At 38.3% G+C, this 16611-nt stretch overlaps 1 protein-coding gene across 2 annotated transcripts in view; it reads right to left on the bottom strand.

Annotated features, from left to right (window-relative positions):
• ST6GALNAC3 (ST6 N-acetylgalactosaminide alpha-2,6-sialyltransferase 3) overlaps positions 1-16611 on the bottom strand; it is a 574754-nt gene that overhangs the window by 205419 nt on the left and 352724 nt on the right. The window lies entirely within an intron of this gene.

Below are 16611 nucleotides of genomic sequence, written 5' to 3'. Positions count from 1 at the left end.
ATATTGGTATGTGGAATATCTCCTCTTTTTTTCTCCTCTTAATCAGTGTTACTGTTAACAACTTAGAAGAAACACAGTGATTATAACTCCAAAAAGATCGAAATCTCAGGGGCTCATAACCTTTCAGAAAATGAAAGATCTCTTAGGCTGAAATTCTGAATGCTGGCTCTTACTACAAAGGGGTGTGTGTGTGTGCGTGTGTGTGTGTGTGTGTGTGTGTGTGTGTAAAAAAAATTGATAAAATTCTCTTTGGCACATTTCTGAGTCACTGGAGCATGAAAAAAGGTGCTTCTCATCCCTAGAAAAAATTCTAGGTGCCTTTTTCAGTGCATGAATATCTCAATAAGCAGCTTGATTTTAAAATGTCAAACTTGCCACAGAACTTGTTTCTTGGGTAGGACAAATGCCTTTGATTTGTTTGAAGAAATTTGATTTGGAAATAGCCAAGTGATTAGTTGTTGAGACTAAGGCTTTGAAGTCACAGAGTATGGATTTCTATTATAGGCCCTTGTGGATCTCTAGACATTTGCATGTAAAATATTTCTAGAACTTTTGCATATGCTTAAATAGTAAAATAAGCATGCTTAATGCATTTATATGATCCCATCTGTCACATATACAATACACTTTAAAATGAGAAATATCTTGTTGTTTAACCTTAATCAAATATGAGAATGAACACACAGTAACGATGAATTGTGATTGGTGAAGTCCTAAATGCACAGTTGTATTTAATTCTGTACATTGTGCATTTGGGATACTGTTAAATAATAGCTCTTATGAGATCTCCATTTGAAAGAGACTCAGAAATGTAGAGCTGAACCAAAGAGAGTCAAGAATCATTCAAGCATAAAAATAGAAGTCTAAAAAAGGCCTTGAAAGGTTAAAATATCCAATCTTTAACTAAAGTTACAGACTTGCATGATGTTAGGTCTAGGGGAAACCTAAGGAGATCACCTATTCTAAACCATTCATTTTACAAAATCCAAAAATTGGGGTCCAAATTAAAATCTTAATTGTGCTTTTTTGTTAAAACCTTAATTGTGATATTTTTCCTTCAGATTTTCAGAAGAGAAAATTCTACAACTTCCTCTGGCAACATATTCTCGTGCTTAATCATCAGGAAATGGCAACTACCTTAATTTCCTCCAATTAGGCCAATTTTCTTGATGTGTGTGTATTTAAATTAACAGTATACCATACATCTCTGTTAGTGACTAATGCTAGAACATGACACTATGACACAATGTTAGAAATTGGACATAATTAATCCAGAGATGAGAAAACTCACAGGAAACCTACCCAGAGTTCGTCAATTGATTCACAGTTACACTATGATGAGGATCAGGAGGCTGAGAGTGAGGGTTTGGAGTAGATGTTCTAAATTCTGTCCCTTAAAAACTGTGGAGTTGGCCAAATTATTTATTTTTTTCTAAGTCTCTATTTCTTCATGGTCCATAGCAATGAATCCTAATAGAATAATGGTAAAAGAAAAAGGACTCAGAAGAGTGTCTAACCCATTTAAATACTCAATAGATAGTGTTTTATTTGTGGTTGATATTATTGTTATATATCATATTTGCAGGGCAATAGAAAAGAATAGCGATTACCTGTTATTATCACCTCTATCACACTAACAAACATGTTCATTAGAGACAACTAAAGCTGATTACTGAAGGATCTTTTTCTTCTTTTTCCTGGGAGATCATTAAGTGTAATAGCAGCTAGAGGTACTATATATCCCTTGCAAGGGAATGAATTAGGTGACAGTTTTGTATCTTTCAAACCCACAATTTCCTAACTTTAGTCTAGCCAACATTATTTTTGAATTCCAACTTATTTTCTTGTTTCATAAAGCGTTTATTCGTGTTTACACTTGGAAGAAATTAAGAGAAGACATAGAAAGCCCCAATCTCAAGATCCAGTTATAAGAAATACATATTATTTTAACCTCTTTTCAGAAATGCAGAAGATAGGCTTCAAGTCAAGATGGCAGAGTAAGTAAACACTGTGCTTACCTCCTCCAGACCACATCAAAATTACAAAGAATCTACAGAAGAACCATCATTGATAACCACCTGAAGTCTAGCTGAACAGAAGTCCTATAACTAAGGATATACAGAAGAAGCCACCTGGAGATAGTAGGAGAGATGGAAACCCAGAACAGGCTAGTCCCACATCCACGTGTGGTGGTTAAAAATCCAGGGGGATATTTTGGCTATGGAGGTTCCCCCTGAGGAGTGAGGGGTTCCAGTCCCACACAAGCCTCTCTAGCTTGAGTTTCCAGTGCTGGGTAGAGGGTCCCAATAACTTCTGGCTGTGAAAACAGTAGAGCTTGTGGCTGAGTGAGACAGAGGGTGGCTGAAGACCTGGGGACTCCTTTTAAAGGGTCCATGCACAGACATAGTCGTTGACAGACTCACTCACTCTAAACTCTAGCTCCTCCACTATGGTCATAGCCAGCCCTCACAACCAATCAGTCTGAGAGTCAGTCATTCCCACTGATGTGCCAACAGCAATCCAGGCTCAACTACAACAGGAGGGCACACACAACCCACACAAGGAACACACCTGGAGCACCACACCATGCTCAGGTGACCGAAGAGATTGTACCACTGGGCCCCACAGGACACATACTACATAACACAACTCTACAAAGACCAGGAGACATAGCAGCCCTACCTAATAAATAGAAACACACATAGGGAGGCAACTAAAATGGGGAGACAAAACAAAAAACAAACAAAAAAAACATATCCCAAATGAAAGAACAAAAACAAAACTCCAGAAAAAGAACTAAACAAAATTAAGACAAGACAAGCAATCTACCAGATGCAGAGTTCAAAACACTGGCTACAACGATACTTAATGACCTCAGGGAGAACCTTAACAAAGAGAGAAAACATAAAAATGGAGATAGAAAAACGTAAAAAAAGAACTACTCAGAAATGAAGAATACAATACCTAAAATCAAGAATACATTAGAGGGAATCAAGAGTAGATTAGATGAAACAGAGGATCAAATCAGTGATTTGGATGATAAGATAGCAGAAAACACCCAACCAGAACAGCAAAAAGAAAAAGAGTCCAAAAAAATGAGGACAGTTTAAGCATATTGATACTATGCAGAGGGTATTACAAATTAATGAACTAGAGGAGGAGTTACAGTCACAAATCTGTCTATAGAGAAGACAGTCAACCAGAAAATAAAATCTACAGCCATATGACTAGAAAAAATAATTGTACTGGGTGTATCTCTAATAGAGAACAGGAAAACATGTCATTTTCTGTTATGGTTAATAAAAGCTCATTCTCTGTTTAAATGGGTTAGAGACATTGGGTCTATGAGGTCGGCCAATTAAGTTCGTGAACTCATCCTAGAAAAAGAGCTACACACCTCATTGCTAAATGTCACTATGGTCACCTTTGAAGTACTCCCCTGGGGAAGCTATGCACCAATGCCAGTCCCTAGTCCACCCTTCAAAGCAATTGTAGAACTGTTTTTCTGGAATGGCCATCAGAGCTTTTGTTATATTATACTTGATACCCTGAATGTCATCAAAATGTCTTTCTTTCAATATTTCCTTTATCTTCCGGTAAAAAAAAAAGTCATTGGGGGGCAGATCAGGTGAGTAGGGAGGCTGTTCCAATACAGTTATTTGTTTACTGGCTAAAAACTCACTCACAGAAAGTGCCATGTGAGCTGGTGCATTGTTGTGATACAAGAGCCATGAACTGTTGGTGAAAAGTTCAGGTCTTCTAACTTTTTCACAGTCTTTTCAACATTTCCAAATAGTAAACTTGGTTAACTGTTTGTTCAGATGGTACAGATTCATAATGAATAATCCCTCTGATATCAAAAGAGGTCAGCAATATCATTTCCACAAATTCACAAACTTAACTGTCAGACCTTGTATGTGTCAAGGAAGCTGACCTCACCGAGGAATTGAAATCTCCCTAAAAATTATCTACATTAGATCAATCAGAACAGAAAAGCCAGGATACAGCAAACATAGGACAAGCATTGTTTCAGCCTGGGAGTCAAAAGAATGTTCTCAGAAAATAAACCAGAGAGGACTCCAGAAAACAGAAAAGGATGTTTGCAAAAGCTCAAAACCAGTAGTCTCCATTTAGTAAAGCAACTTCCCTGCCCTAATTAAAATGATCTTTGACTGCTATGATATGTTAAAGATGACACCTATAAAGTGAGTGTGTCAGCCCTAGGCCTACAGGCTAAGACTTAAAGATCATAATGTAGGCCAAAGGGAAATTATCCCAAGACCAGGCCAATAGAGTAGAATCACATGAGGTTAGGAGATGAAACACATGTCTACACACATTTTCAAGACTTAGAGGAAGGTAGGAATGAAAGAACATTATCCACAGTAAGAAACAGGGCCTCTGGCAGAAGTAGCTCACATCTCTCTTTTCACCACTCTTCCCTGTCTGCACTTCCAAAGAGGACTGTGGTACGGATTAGTCTGGTTTAAAGATGTTTTCCTTGGTCACAGGTCCACAGGTTTCAGCATGCTGAACAAAAGTGACCAAAGGCAGGGCTCACAGAATATGTTGCATTAAAAGATAAGAATGTAGTCTGCTCTCGGCATGTCCAGGGATAAATATTTTGGGGTACTTTACACATTTTAAAATTATGTTTTCCTTTTTGTCTCTTTGCAGTCAATGGAAAATAGAAAGGGAGGCAAGACACCAGGGCAAAGAGGGGAAAAAAGACACTCTACCCATGTCTCCAGGGAAGCATCTTGGGACATAAGTTAGAAAAGATCAAAACAATCCTAGGTCATGACTTCCAGGAGAACATTTCTCTCCTGGGTCCACAGAGAGACAGGCACTATAACAGGTGTGGGGTCTGAAAGAGACACTAACACTGGTGAGGATTTCCTCCCCAGTGGGTGACCGGAAAATGTCATACAAACCCCTTATTGTGGAGGGATAGCCAAGCTACTTGTACACAACACACATAGATCTGAGGGGGGCCAACAGTCTGTGGCTGCCCAGCTGTTCATTTTCATAAAGGGCAACACAATTTCCAGTTTAGGATTTTAATGGCAGTTTATGCCTGATGCTATAAAGCCTTGTATCTAAACTGTTTCTCTGAGGAAGAGAAAGAAATTTGTGCAAAGCACAAGGAAATTATTGTTCAGGACTAATGTGCTGAATGGTATATACTCCTCAAAGTCAGACCTACCTAACCTCGTTGCATTCAATGAAAATGGTCCTGTCCCATCAAGGAAAGCGATCAATGGTCTTATTTTAAGCCCAGCATATGTGTGAATCAGAATCAGCATCACTTACACATTATTTACTTAATGTATTTTCTCATTCTCTTTTCTTCAACACTTATTGGCTTTAGTATCCTCGTAATAAACAATACAAATTTACACTAGACAGGGCTCTGAAAATTATAGCTAATGGTCGAGTTCAACCAGTGGCCTTTCTTTTATATAAGCTAAGAATGGTGCATACATTTTAAAAGGGTTGTAAAAACTCAAAAATAAGAATATGAGATAGAGCTTATATGTGACCTGCAAGGCGAAAATATTTACTATCTAGTCCTTCACAGAAAAAGTTTGCTGAATCCCGCATTAGAACATTGTTTATTTTCTTACATTCAAAATTATGAATGACGAAATAAGAAGGGACCACCATGTCAATTTTGGTTTGCTTTAAGATTTACAAAGATTCTGTGAAACAACAGAATTTGTCCCCAGAAGGGAAATTGTGACACTTTTAAATTATAAAATGACCCACTGTTATATATTACATTAAACATTTGTTACATTTAAACCATTGACTAACATGCACTCAGACCTCATTTCCTTATGTTGTAAATATTCCTGAAAAATCATCTCACTGATAGGCCAAATATACGAAAGCCCCAAATTCCCACTGATTCCAACGACTATAGTTACGGTTTATTGTGCTCTTTCCTTCCAGATTAAATGCTTCACGTACTATATCACATTGACTCTTTAAAACAACCCTATGAGGTAGACAGTATTCTCCCCATTTTACCGCTGAGATAATTGAGGCTCAGAGGGGTTAATGGCGTGTTTGAGGCCATAAGGTTAGTTAATAAGTGATGGGACAAGGATTTGAACTCAATTCTAGCTGACCGCAGATCCCGAGCATGTACTCTTTACCCTCCATTGTAGGATCACTACACTATACTTGTCTCCCTCAGAAGACAGACAGTCTATTTTATTTTTCACTCTTTTTACAAATATCACACAACGTGGTGAGTGGGAAGGCGTAACTGCCTGCTAGGTGAAACCTCACCACCTCGGCATGCTCAGCTTCCTCCCTATGCACACACAGACCTCAGCCATCCTGCTCAGAACACAAAATACCCTTTTTGAAGGTTTAAGAATCCACAGAAGGAAAACGTCTCATGTCCTTCCTTGCATTGTGATTTAAAAAGCCGAGGTTAGGGTTTCTTATTTCCATTTGGGCCTATTTCAAGGGAGAACCTTGCAAAAGTGACCATTTTAGTTGAGTGTGTATGTTGTGCTCCTTATTTTAACTTAAGCAGTGCAGGCTTCCACGGGGTGAAACTAAAATAATATGCAATCCCACGGATTCCACCTTTGCCTTTTTCTCTCCGAGTGTGTCCTCTCCCTTCCTTTCTTTCTCCCCTCTACCTTCGCTTGATATCTCCACCTTTGCTACTAAATACAGGATAAAGGAGTTAGGAAATACCCTGTAGACTGGAACAAAAGGGTAAGTGAGCTGGCTGCATCTTTTTGTTTGAAACCTCTAACAGCTCCAGCCTCAGTTTGGCCCTTAGCTTCGGGCCCGTGTCTCCAGCGGCTCAGGGAGCGTTTTTACATAGAAGTCGAGCTGCCGTATCAAAAACTAACTGTAAACTGGATTTACCTTCCTCAAGAATCCAGTTCTTTACCTAGGCATATTGCTGTCCGCAACATTATTTCCCAGACAGAGCTTCGTAATAATCTTTTATTTCGCTTTCTTCTTTGTCCCCCTCCCCATCCAATCACCAGGTCATACTGAACCCTGTCACCTACTTTTCTCCCACATTTTCTCCTATCTCTCTTCCGCACTTGTCAGCTCATCCCCTGACACCTGGATTATGTCCAAGCTCTTTTAATTTGTTTACCTGCCTTGAGATTCTTCCCCTTCAATCTTATTGCAGCATAATAAAGCTCTCAAAATACAGAGGCTTAAAGTGACAACCACCATTTGTTGACCTGCTCCTAATTCTGGGTAGGGTAGGGTGCAGGGGCAATGGTTGTTCTCTACTCCACATGCACTGGCTGAAGCTTGGGGCTCCAGGAATTAAGTGGGTGTTACTGACATGTCTGGGAATTCTGCTGGGGTGGCTGAATAGGCTGGGGCTGCCTGGATCTATCTCTTCCTACGTTCTTTCATTCCCCAGTGACTCTTGTCTACCTGGCCTCTCTCTGCAGCAGGCCAGGGGACTCAGTAACTCAGGATTCTACGAGGGCAAACATCAAAACTGCGATGTTTCTTAAGACTGAGGTACAAAAGTCACATTGTGACACTTTTGCCTCATCCTGTTCAAAGCAATTCACAAGTCAAGTTCAGATTCAAGGGGAGGGGACAGAATCCAATTCTTCACAGGAAAAGCGATAAAATAACATTGCAAAAGGACATGTAGGATAAGACTTTTTCTGTGTGACCACCACAAGAAGATAAAATCCTTATTGTAGCACTTATGTTTCAATATTAATGAAGTCCAGTCTACTCAAAAATAGAATAGTCAGTATTATAAAAGGTGAATTTCCATCAATAAGTATATTCAAAAACAGATTGGGTAGTATAGAGATAGGGTCTAATCCAACCCTAAAAGTCTGCCTTTCGAACAGCATTGCAAATTTGTGAGAAAGAGAATTCAATAAATCAAGAAAAGTATGAATACAAGTCTGACAATTAAGTTTGCGAACTTGTTGCAACGATGTTGCTCACCTTTTTTGATAACAGAGGGATTATTCATTATGAATTTCTACCAAATGGACAAACAGGTAACCGAGTTTACTATTTAGAAGTGCTGAAAAGGCTGCATGAAAAAGTTAGACGACCTGAACTTTTCACCAACAATTCATCATGGCCCTTGCATCATGACAATGCACCAGCTCACACAGCACTGTATTGGAACAGTTTTTGGCCAGTAAACAAATAACTGTATTGGAACACCCTCTCTATTCACCTGATCTGGCCCCCAATGATTTCTTTCTTTACCCAAAGGTAAAGGAAATATTGAAAGGAAGACATTTTGATGACCTTCAGAGCATCCCGGGTAATATGACCATAGCTCTGGTGGGCATTCCAGAAAAAGAGTTCCAAAATTGCTTTGAAGGGTCGACAGGAGCTGGCGCTGGTGCATAGCTTCCCCAGGGGAGTAGTTCGAAGGTGACTGTAGTGATATTCAGCAATGAGATATGTAGCACTTTTTCTATGATGAGTTCATGAACCTAATTGTTGAACCTTGTATAATCAATCATTTAGTTGTGGTAAAGAATCATTTCAAACTCTAACTTCACACTGTAGACCACAAAATTTTTGAAATGGTTCCCCTTAGACTTGTCATTGCCTGGAAGCAAACACCAGTATAAAAGCACATGCATGCTGCCGTACTATGTGCAGAGGGAGATTTGAGAGAAAACACGGACCTACTCTCTTAGGCTTTAAATGTTAGTGCTCGATACATGCGCAAACTGGAGGAACGTTTGTTTGTTTATGAGGTATATGCTGACTGCCTTTACGGATCCCACTTTCAATGAGCTTATGAATTATTGGGGACCAAAGACTAGAACACATAATACAAAGTAGAAAAATATTTAAACACTTAGAACAGCAATAAGCATACGAGGATAGTAAGGACTCGATAAATATTTGTTAAATAAACAGTACATGCTATCACATAGGTTTATGCTAAGTGCAGCAAACATTACAATAAGGAACTCAGGGGAGATATGAAGATAGAGATGCAGACTACCACGATAGGCATGGAGAAAGATGTTCCAGGGCAAAGCCACAGAGGCAGGAAAACCCAACAGATATGTGATCCGTTGCTTTGCTAGGATTGGGACATAAATAGGATGGGAGGACAGGATTATAATTTTGACTTAAGAAGGTGCATTGGCAATGGGATAGTAACAAAGATCGAAGGGTTGAGATTCTGAGAAGGAAGACACTTGTCATGTTTGTCTTTGTATCAACCACCTGCATAAAGCTTGGCTATCAGGAAGAACAGTGAATATCTGTCATCGGCTAACAGCATTGAGTCTCGGCTTTTGGTAAAAGCACCTGAGCAAAATCACCCCTGCCCCACACTCAGCCCAGTTTATGTGGAGTTGATCCTAGCTCCATGGGAGAACAGGTGACCCTGGCAGGGCCATGGCCTCAGTGATGGATTCTTGAGATGGACATGTGACCTAACTTGCAGTAAACAGATCAGGCTTCGAGGTTTTGTCCAAACTCTTGGGGAAGAAAGCCATTGACTTCTTCTTTTCTTATTGGATTTGGGTAAGCATGACAGAAAAACCTGTTTGAAAATACAGACAACATGGGAGAAAGCGTATTTCATGTTTGTGATACAATAACTTCCTTACTTGCTTAAGCCCTTTAGAGCTGGAATTTTCTTCTAACTTGCCAATGAAAAGGATCCTGACTGATACAATAAGAACTTTATTTAATGATTAAATATAAGAATTGTGTGAGTGGTATTATAGACAAAAAATGGAATAGATCTACTGTGAGAAGAGACTAGTCTTTGGTTAGCCAATCCACTATATCATTTCTCATCCCTAGATGTCTACAGTCAACTAGTTTCACTTGAAATCTCTTTCATCCATGATCTATGATTCATTTGCATCCAACAATATTATGATCTATGTTTCTATTGAGTCAATGAGAGAGAATCACAGTACTAGGCACACAGCAGCGACACAATAAATCCTCTTTGATTGATTGGTCGCTGAACCCAGGCTTTAGAGAGAAAACAAGTAATGAAGGATCCTGTTTTTGTTTTGTTTTTTAAGTATAGTTTCACTGCAAGTAAAATGTGATTAGTACTGTAAATGCCATGCAATTGGCCCAGGTAACCTCCACTAGGCAAATGCTAGAGAAGAAAGGCATTTTTTTTTTCTTATATTTGTGCTCACCTGAACCAATGGCTCCATCAAAAAAAAAAAAATCATATACCTGTCAGAACATTTCAAACTTTTTTCATTCTTGGTGCTTACTCCACACTGGTCACAGCCACTCAGTATTCCCATGGTGGCATTACATTACCAAGGCTTTGGCTGTTCTGAAATAAAGTAATTGCTCTCCTCTACCTTACCTATCATTAAATTGGTGGGCTCTATACATCATTTATAAGCATCCTGGTGTGATTTATTGTGAATCTCTCTGGCTCACTCAAGTCACATTTGATCAACATACTGAGAAACAAGTGTTCCAGCCACAAAACAAAAATTTTGTAAGAAGAGAAGTGATTTGAAACATGTTCCGGATTCCACTTACATTCATATCCTTAACTGGATTAGCTGCTAGGGATATGTCTCTTTGTGAATTATTTGATAAATTTGTGACTCTTTACCCCAGGGTTCTGAATTAAATTCATTCAATATTTACTGAGCACCTATGCTGTGCAAGACACTGTGCTAAGTCCTGGGGCAATCTGATGCTTTGTACTATTAGATGTCATCCTTCACATCCATAAGAAAGTAACAAAAATGTAAATGATAAAGCCATGAAGGAGGAAATAGGAGGTGTGTTGTAGTAGAGTAGCAATAAATAGGGGGGAAAAAAGTCTTTCAACAAGACTCTTTTGCTAGAGAAAAAAATCATTTTGGGTTCAGCCCCAGGTTAAATCATTGCAACACATACCCAGAGGAATGTCAAAGAAACAGATGCAATAATTGTCTTCCACATAAATGACATTCTTTTACTGCCTAGCTAATATTGTTCTAATAATCAATAGGTTACCTTTGTGTCAGGCTTTCTTTTTCATACTACGAAGGTAGACAAAACATATACAGTTGTCAGGGGAAGACAGTTACTTTTCTCATACCAGAGTACCTTCCTTCCGTTCTCCCTCCCTCCCTTCCTTTATCTTCCCTCCTCCTTTTCTCTATTTCATAAACATTTACTCAAAACCATTAAAAAGCTAAGGAAAAATTTCCAGTTTTTCTATTGTCAAATTACATTGGTTAGAAACCCCTCCTAATGATTTCTGGCCCATCACACTCTGGACCTGGAATTCCCTAGTCTCTGGACCTCAAATGAGAGGAGTCCAGATGCTCACGTATGACAAGCACAGACAAAACTGTTAGGTAAAACGAATGAGTGACGATCAGGAACAGAACTATAATTAAACTCCTCATTTATCAGTACTTTTAGAGGGGTGAGTGAAGGTAGTAGCCTTGAGTGTTTACAGCATTTTATTAACTGCAGGGCTGGGATAATCAGTGATGAGAAGTTGGCAAATTTGGGGCTAATCACCCACAATATATTCACAACTTTTAACATTGTCCTTTAGCAGTGTGTTCTATTTAGTAAGACTCAAGGCTAAAGGAATTTTTGTTTCTTACTGTATGAAACCAGAAGGCTAACGTCGGTTTCAAACAGTGTGCCTCAAATAGCTATTTAAATCACAGGCACTACAGTGTTTTGGGGTAAAAGCTTTATCTAGTGGCTAACCAGTACTTAAGTGATGGTCTTTGCTGCTTGCCACTTTCATTTTTTCAGGATTTTATGAACCCAAGATCTTTTGCAAATGGGCAGACTGAGCTAAACCCATCCTCAGTCACTCTGTTCACTACTGTAGAATTGAAAGGAAGGAGGATGGAATGAGGGAAAAGAGGGCCAGAAGGAAAGAAGAGAAAAAGGGAAGGAGGAAGAGAGGAAGGAAGAATTGATTGATTGCGGTATATATAATTTTAGCAACAACAACAACAACAAAAAACTCAGAAAAAAAAGAGCTTGCATATACATAAATATTAATATTTGGCATTTCAATGTGAGCTACTTTAAAGTTACATAAAAAGCTAATGACCTTATCTGAACACCGCTGAAGACTTTTAGTCAATTGATGCAATCAAAATTGCATTTTATTTTATTTCACTTTATTCCAATTCATGTTACCTCTTTCCAAAATTATTTCAGGCATCAGTTCAATCATTACATTTGAGTGCCTGTATTAAATTCAATTTAAGAAACAATTTTTACAAACAACTGCCTCCTGATTAAAGGAGAGAAGAAAAAAAACAACTGGAGAATATGGACATGAATAGAGAATCAGTTGCCTGCTATCTCAATGTTCAGATGACCACTATTGACAAATTTACATCTTTTAAATTTCTTTTTTCTTATGAGTGAGAGTGTAAAAATTAGAGTTATGTTCTATGCCTAGTTTTATATCTCACTTTTTCCACATAACTTTATTGTAGATTTTACTCATATGAATATATATTTTTCTACTTTACTTTCAATGCCCATTTAGTACTCCTACGACCTGCTTTATTTAACCAATCCTCTATTGTTGGGTATTTAGGTTATTTCCAATAGGCCTTTATCCATGGATGTATTTAGGTCTGATTCAAGCCAGGCAGGGATATTTTCATATTCTTTTTCTGTCCTTTGTTCTTTGGGAAAGAGCGCCTGCCACAAAGTTTGTTTATCCCACTCAAATAAGGACTTTCAGTCCATGGCCACCAGCTACACTCTTGCAACGTGTTAAAGAAAATGACTTCTGTCTAAATTATCTGAAGAGATCTTTGTACTCCAGGCACCAACATTAAAACCCCCGAAAAAACAAGAATAGGAGGTTTCATCCTTACAGAAAGATGTCTAGCTCTTTTGTTTATATGTTTGGTTTCATTTTTACTTAAATTTAATCATTTAAATGTTAATTTTCCAAATCCTTGACATTTTCAGGCCTCAGCGGTTTACATTTGAACAACTACAATATTCTCAGCAAAGTTTTGAAAAACAAACAAACAAACAAAAAAACCTTTCCATTCATATTCATCTTTATAGTCAAGTAGCTTTTAGATCTTAATTATCAAATGCAAAACAACATGCAAAACTAAAATAAGATTTAAGGGCTCAATCTGATCACATTTTACCAAATTCCACTTTTTATACGTATCCAATAATTTTATATTCTCATAATCAGACTTTTTTCACTGAGCCCTGCATAATAAAATTTCACATGCTACCAATTAGACATCATGTGTATAAACCCACATAGATGTCCACTAACATAAAACATTCTGCAATGAACATCTTAGCTTTTAAAAATTCTTCTAAATGATTTCCTTAGGCTAAATTCCCAGAAGTATAAATGTAGTATCAAAGGATATTGATCCTTTTATGTATTGCCAAAATGCTTTACAAAGCAATTACATTGTTATCAATAGGACATGAGTCCAGCAGTTTCACAAATATTGTACCAGCAGAGATTATTACACTTTAAAATTGATTTATAATTTGACAGACATAAAGTGATAACTGTTCATAGCTTTGAATCTACGTATTTCTATGGATTGTTCTCACAAGAACCCCGGGGAGCTATGTTCAAAACTCTCCCCAGTACTGTATATGAAATGGTAGTCACAATAAACAGATACATAAATAAAATGGGTCACTCCAGAGCAATTTCAGCTCATTGAGACATCGCTCCTCTTCTGCAAAACAAATGATCTAGGGAGTTTATACAAGTTTGCATCTTCCCACAGCTGAGACTATGTCATCATCACAATGATTTAACCCAACTATTAGAAACTGAATGTCCGTTTTTCTGGAGACTAACTATATTCAACGTAGATTTATTTGATATTAGGGCCATTATAAACCATGACAGGGAGAAATGTTTGTTATGACACAATTTATTTTTTATATGATCATCCTTTATACCAAGAGTCATAAAACATTTTACAGTGATATATAAGCTAATGGTCCTTGTAGAATGCTGATTTTTCAATGTTTATTTAACTTGTGATGAAAAATTGGTTGTTTTATTTTCTGGCAGGTAACAGCCGACTTTCCAACAACTATATTAAAGAAAATAATCCCAGAGGTTAAGAAAGACCACAGATCTGGAACATTATGATTTTCGTTTCCCAAATGCCATGCACAGAACAGGAGAAATGCAACTTTGTGGCAGAAACAGAGAAGGAGAGGAAAAGAATTAAGAAAAAACAACAAGGATCCTCACCAACAGGGGAAATCTGTCAACCAAGTAATATTTTTTCTTAAAGAAATGAAAAACACTCTCCTGTCTTTTCCCAGTAAGTGTGCAACTCCTCAGCTTCTCTCTGTGGATGGCTGATATGACATTTCAATGATAAAGTAAGACAATTTGAAGTTCACCATATCAAATACAACAATGGCTCCCCAAGGAACAAGAAAGAAAAATCAATGGCTGTACTGTTGGATGCTTTAGGCCTGTGGTATTATTTTCATAAATTAAATTTATAACCGGCTAGCTTGCTTTCTTTGGCTTTTTCATTGAAGTCAAAACATCATAACTCCCCATCAAGATGATACTGACAGTTTTCAGATAGACTTCTTGGTTCTCTCTCTTTCTCTCTCTTTCTCTCTCTCTCTCTCTCTCTCTCTCTCTCTCTCTTTGTAGCCCCAGTCCCTTATCTTAGTGCAGAAACTCCAGGAAATACTTGCTTCCAAGGGAATAAAGAGTAGGTACAGTTCTTCTCAAACCACATAGAAATGACGGAGCTGGTCAGTGGTAAAGCCTTTTATTCTCCAAGGACACAAGTTCAAACTCAGGAATCAGGAGAAAAATCTCACGGGGCTGTAGGGCAAATGGCTCAATATCTAAAGTGCAGAAAATTCAACGTTTGATTGTTATTCACTTGAGAGTTCCCCAGGTCCTTTGCTAATACACGGTTCATTTATTCTTCCTCATTCTCCCTCAGATTTCATGCTCTCTACTCTTTTACTACCGAAAGGGAAGGAGATTAATCCCAATCCCAATCAGATTTTGTTTTTTACACAATTTATATAATGCCAGATTTTTAAAAAAAGTTTTTGAAGCTTTGAAAAGATCAAACGTGATGATAAATGCAATGTTGGTGGCAAAAACAAAGAGGCTCTTGGGAGATGAAACAGTAAAAATAACTCTTCTGAGTTTGATGGGGCTGAGTTCAATTCTCAGCTCTGAAACTAGTTATGCAATCCTGGATAAGTCACTTACCTTCTTTAATTCCTGGCCTCTCCGTCTATAAAATGGAATTAAGAGCTACATTATAGAGTAATTGCAATGACTAGATGAGATGATAATTTAATGATTCTACTATGCTGTCTGTTCAATACAATGCCTGGCATACAGCAAGCAATGAATAATTGGTTCCCGATTCTGCTGCTGCTCTTGCTGGGGGTTTAAATTATTATCTCATCCTTCTTCATTGTTCCCTGAAAACAGATGGCAATGCTCAAATGGGACCCATGAAGTGAGGGCTGGTGGCAAATTTGTTAGCAACGTGGTGAGTTCTTACTCTTCTGCAGGCCTGTTCCTCCCAGGATATTTTACCACAAAGCCTAGTGAACAAGGTAATTAACAGTAAGGGCTATGACTGTTTCATGGGTCATGATCAACCTCACCTAAAATAACAAACATTTATTGAGCTTTTCAAGTATCCATTGGATGGAGATAAAACATATTTGCAGGAACCAGAGGTTGTGGTTTTAAATACCTAATAAGACGGCTTCTTGGAAACATATATAAATATGAACAAGTCTTTTGAAATTGTTTCAACCACGTACATTGAAAAATTAGCTAAGGCATAAGTCAGGAGAACTGAAAGATCTTAAAGGAAAAGGTTTAAAGTGGTGCTCAAAGTAACCAATGCTGAAAGAATGCTTTAGAAAGATGTGAGTAGGGTGTAGAGAAGCCACAGTGGTGAGTGCTATAATCCAAGCCTGGGACCAGTGGGGGGTGGGAGGGACAAGAGAAGGGGGCGTGGTTACTGGAACACCTAGAGCCAGCCTGGCATGACCTTGCAAGGAAGGATCTGGGAGAATACATCCTTCAATCCCACTCTCCTCCCTCCTTCTGAACTCCTGATAGTGCTTTCACTGTCTAAACCCAATCAAAGGCCAGCAAGCAAGAGAGCCCTTTGCTGCAGTCTATGTAGGTCAACCTCCCAGAGCAGAGAGCAAGGCGAAGGATGGTGAGTGGGCCGGAAAGGGCCCATGGGAGAGTCTTCAGTCTACCCACTGACCCAGGCAAGTTAAATCAACGCCTAAGGGGGGACTCTCCCAGAACAGATGACCCTTTACAGCAGGTTTGCATCCTGCTCACTTTTGTAACCCTACTGTCCAACAATTGTCTAGCTCTGAGTAAGCACTCAACAAATACTTGTTTCGGGAAGAGCAGTATTGTTTCACTTCACTTCAGTATTAGATATTTTTAAGAAGAACGTTTTCAATTTGCCACTAAACTGATCAAAAGCTTGTCTCTGCGGAGTCAAAGAAAAATATGAAAATACACAAAGTGGCAAAAGCTTGGCATGTGAACTCAGAACTGTCTTATCTCCAATGAGCTGTGCAAGGCAGCTCTGCACATGAATGAATTCCACAGCAAAT

This window comes from Rhinolophus ferrumequinum, chromosome 9, assembly GCF_004115265.2.
Source record: "Rhinolophus ferrumequinum isolate MPI-CBG mRhiFer1 chromosome 9, mRhiFer1_v1.p, whole genome shotgun sequence".
Classification (NCBI taxonomy): domain Eukaryota; kingdom Metazoa; phylum Chordata; class Mammalia; order Chiroptera; family Rhinolophidae; genus Rhinolophus; species Rhinolophus ferrumequinum.
The sequence above is the reverse complement of the archived record's forward strand: the minus strand, read 5'-3'. Positions and strand labels throughout refer to the sequence as shown.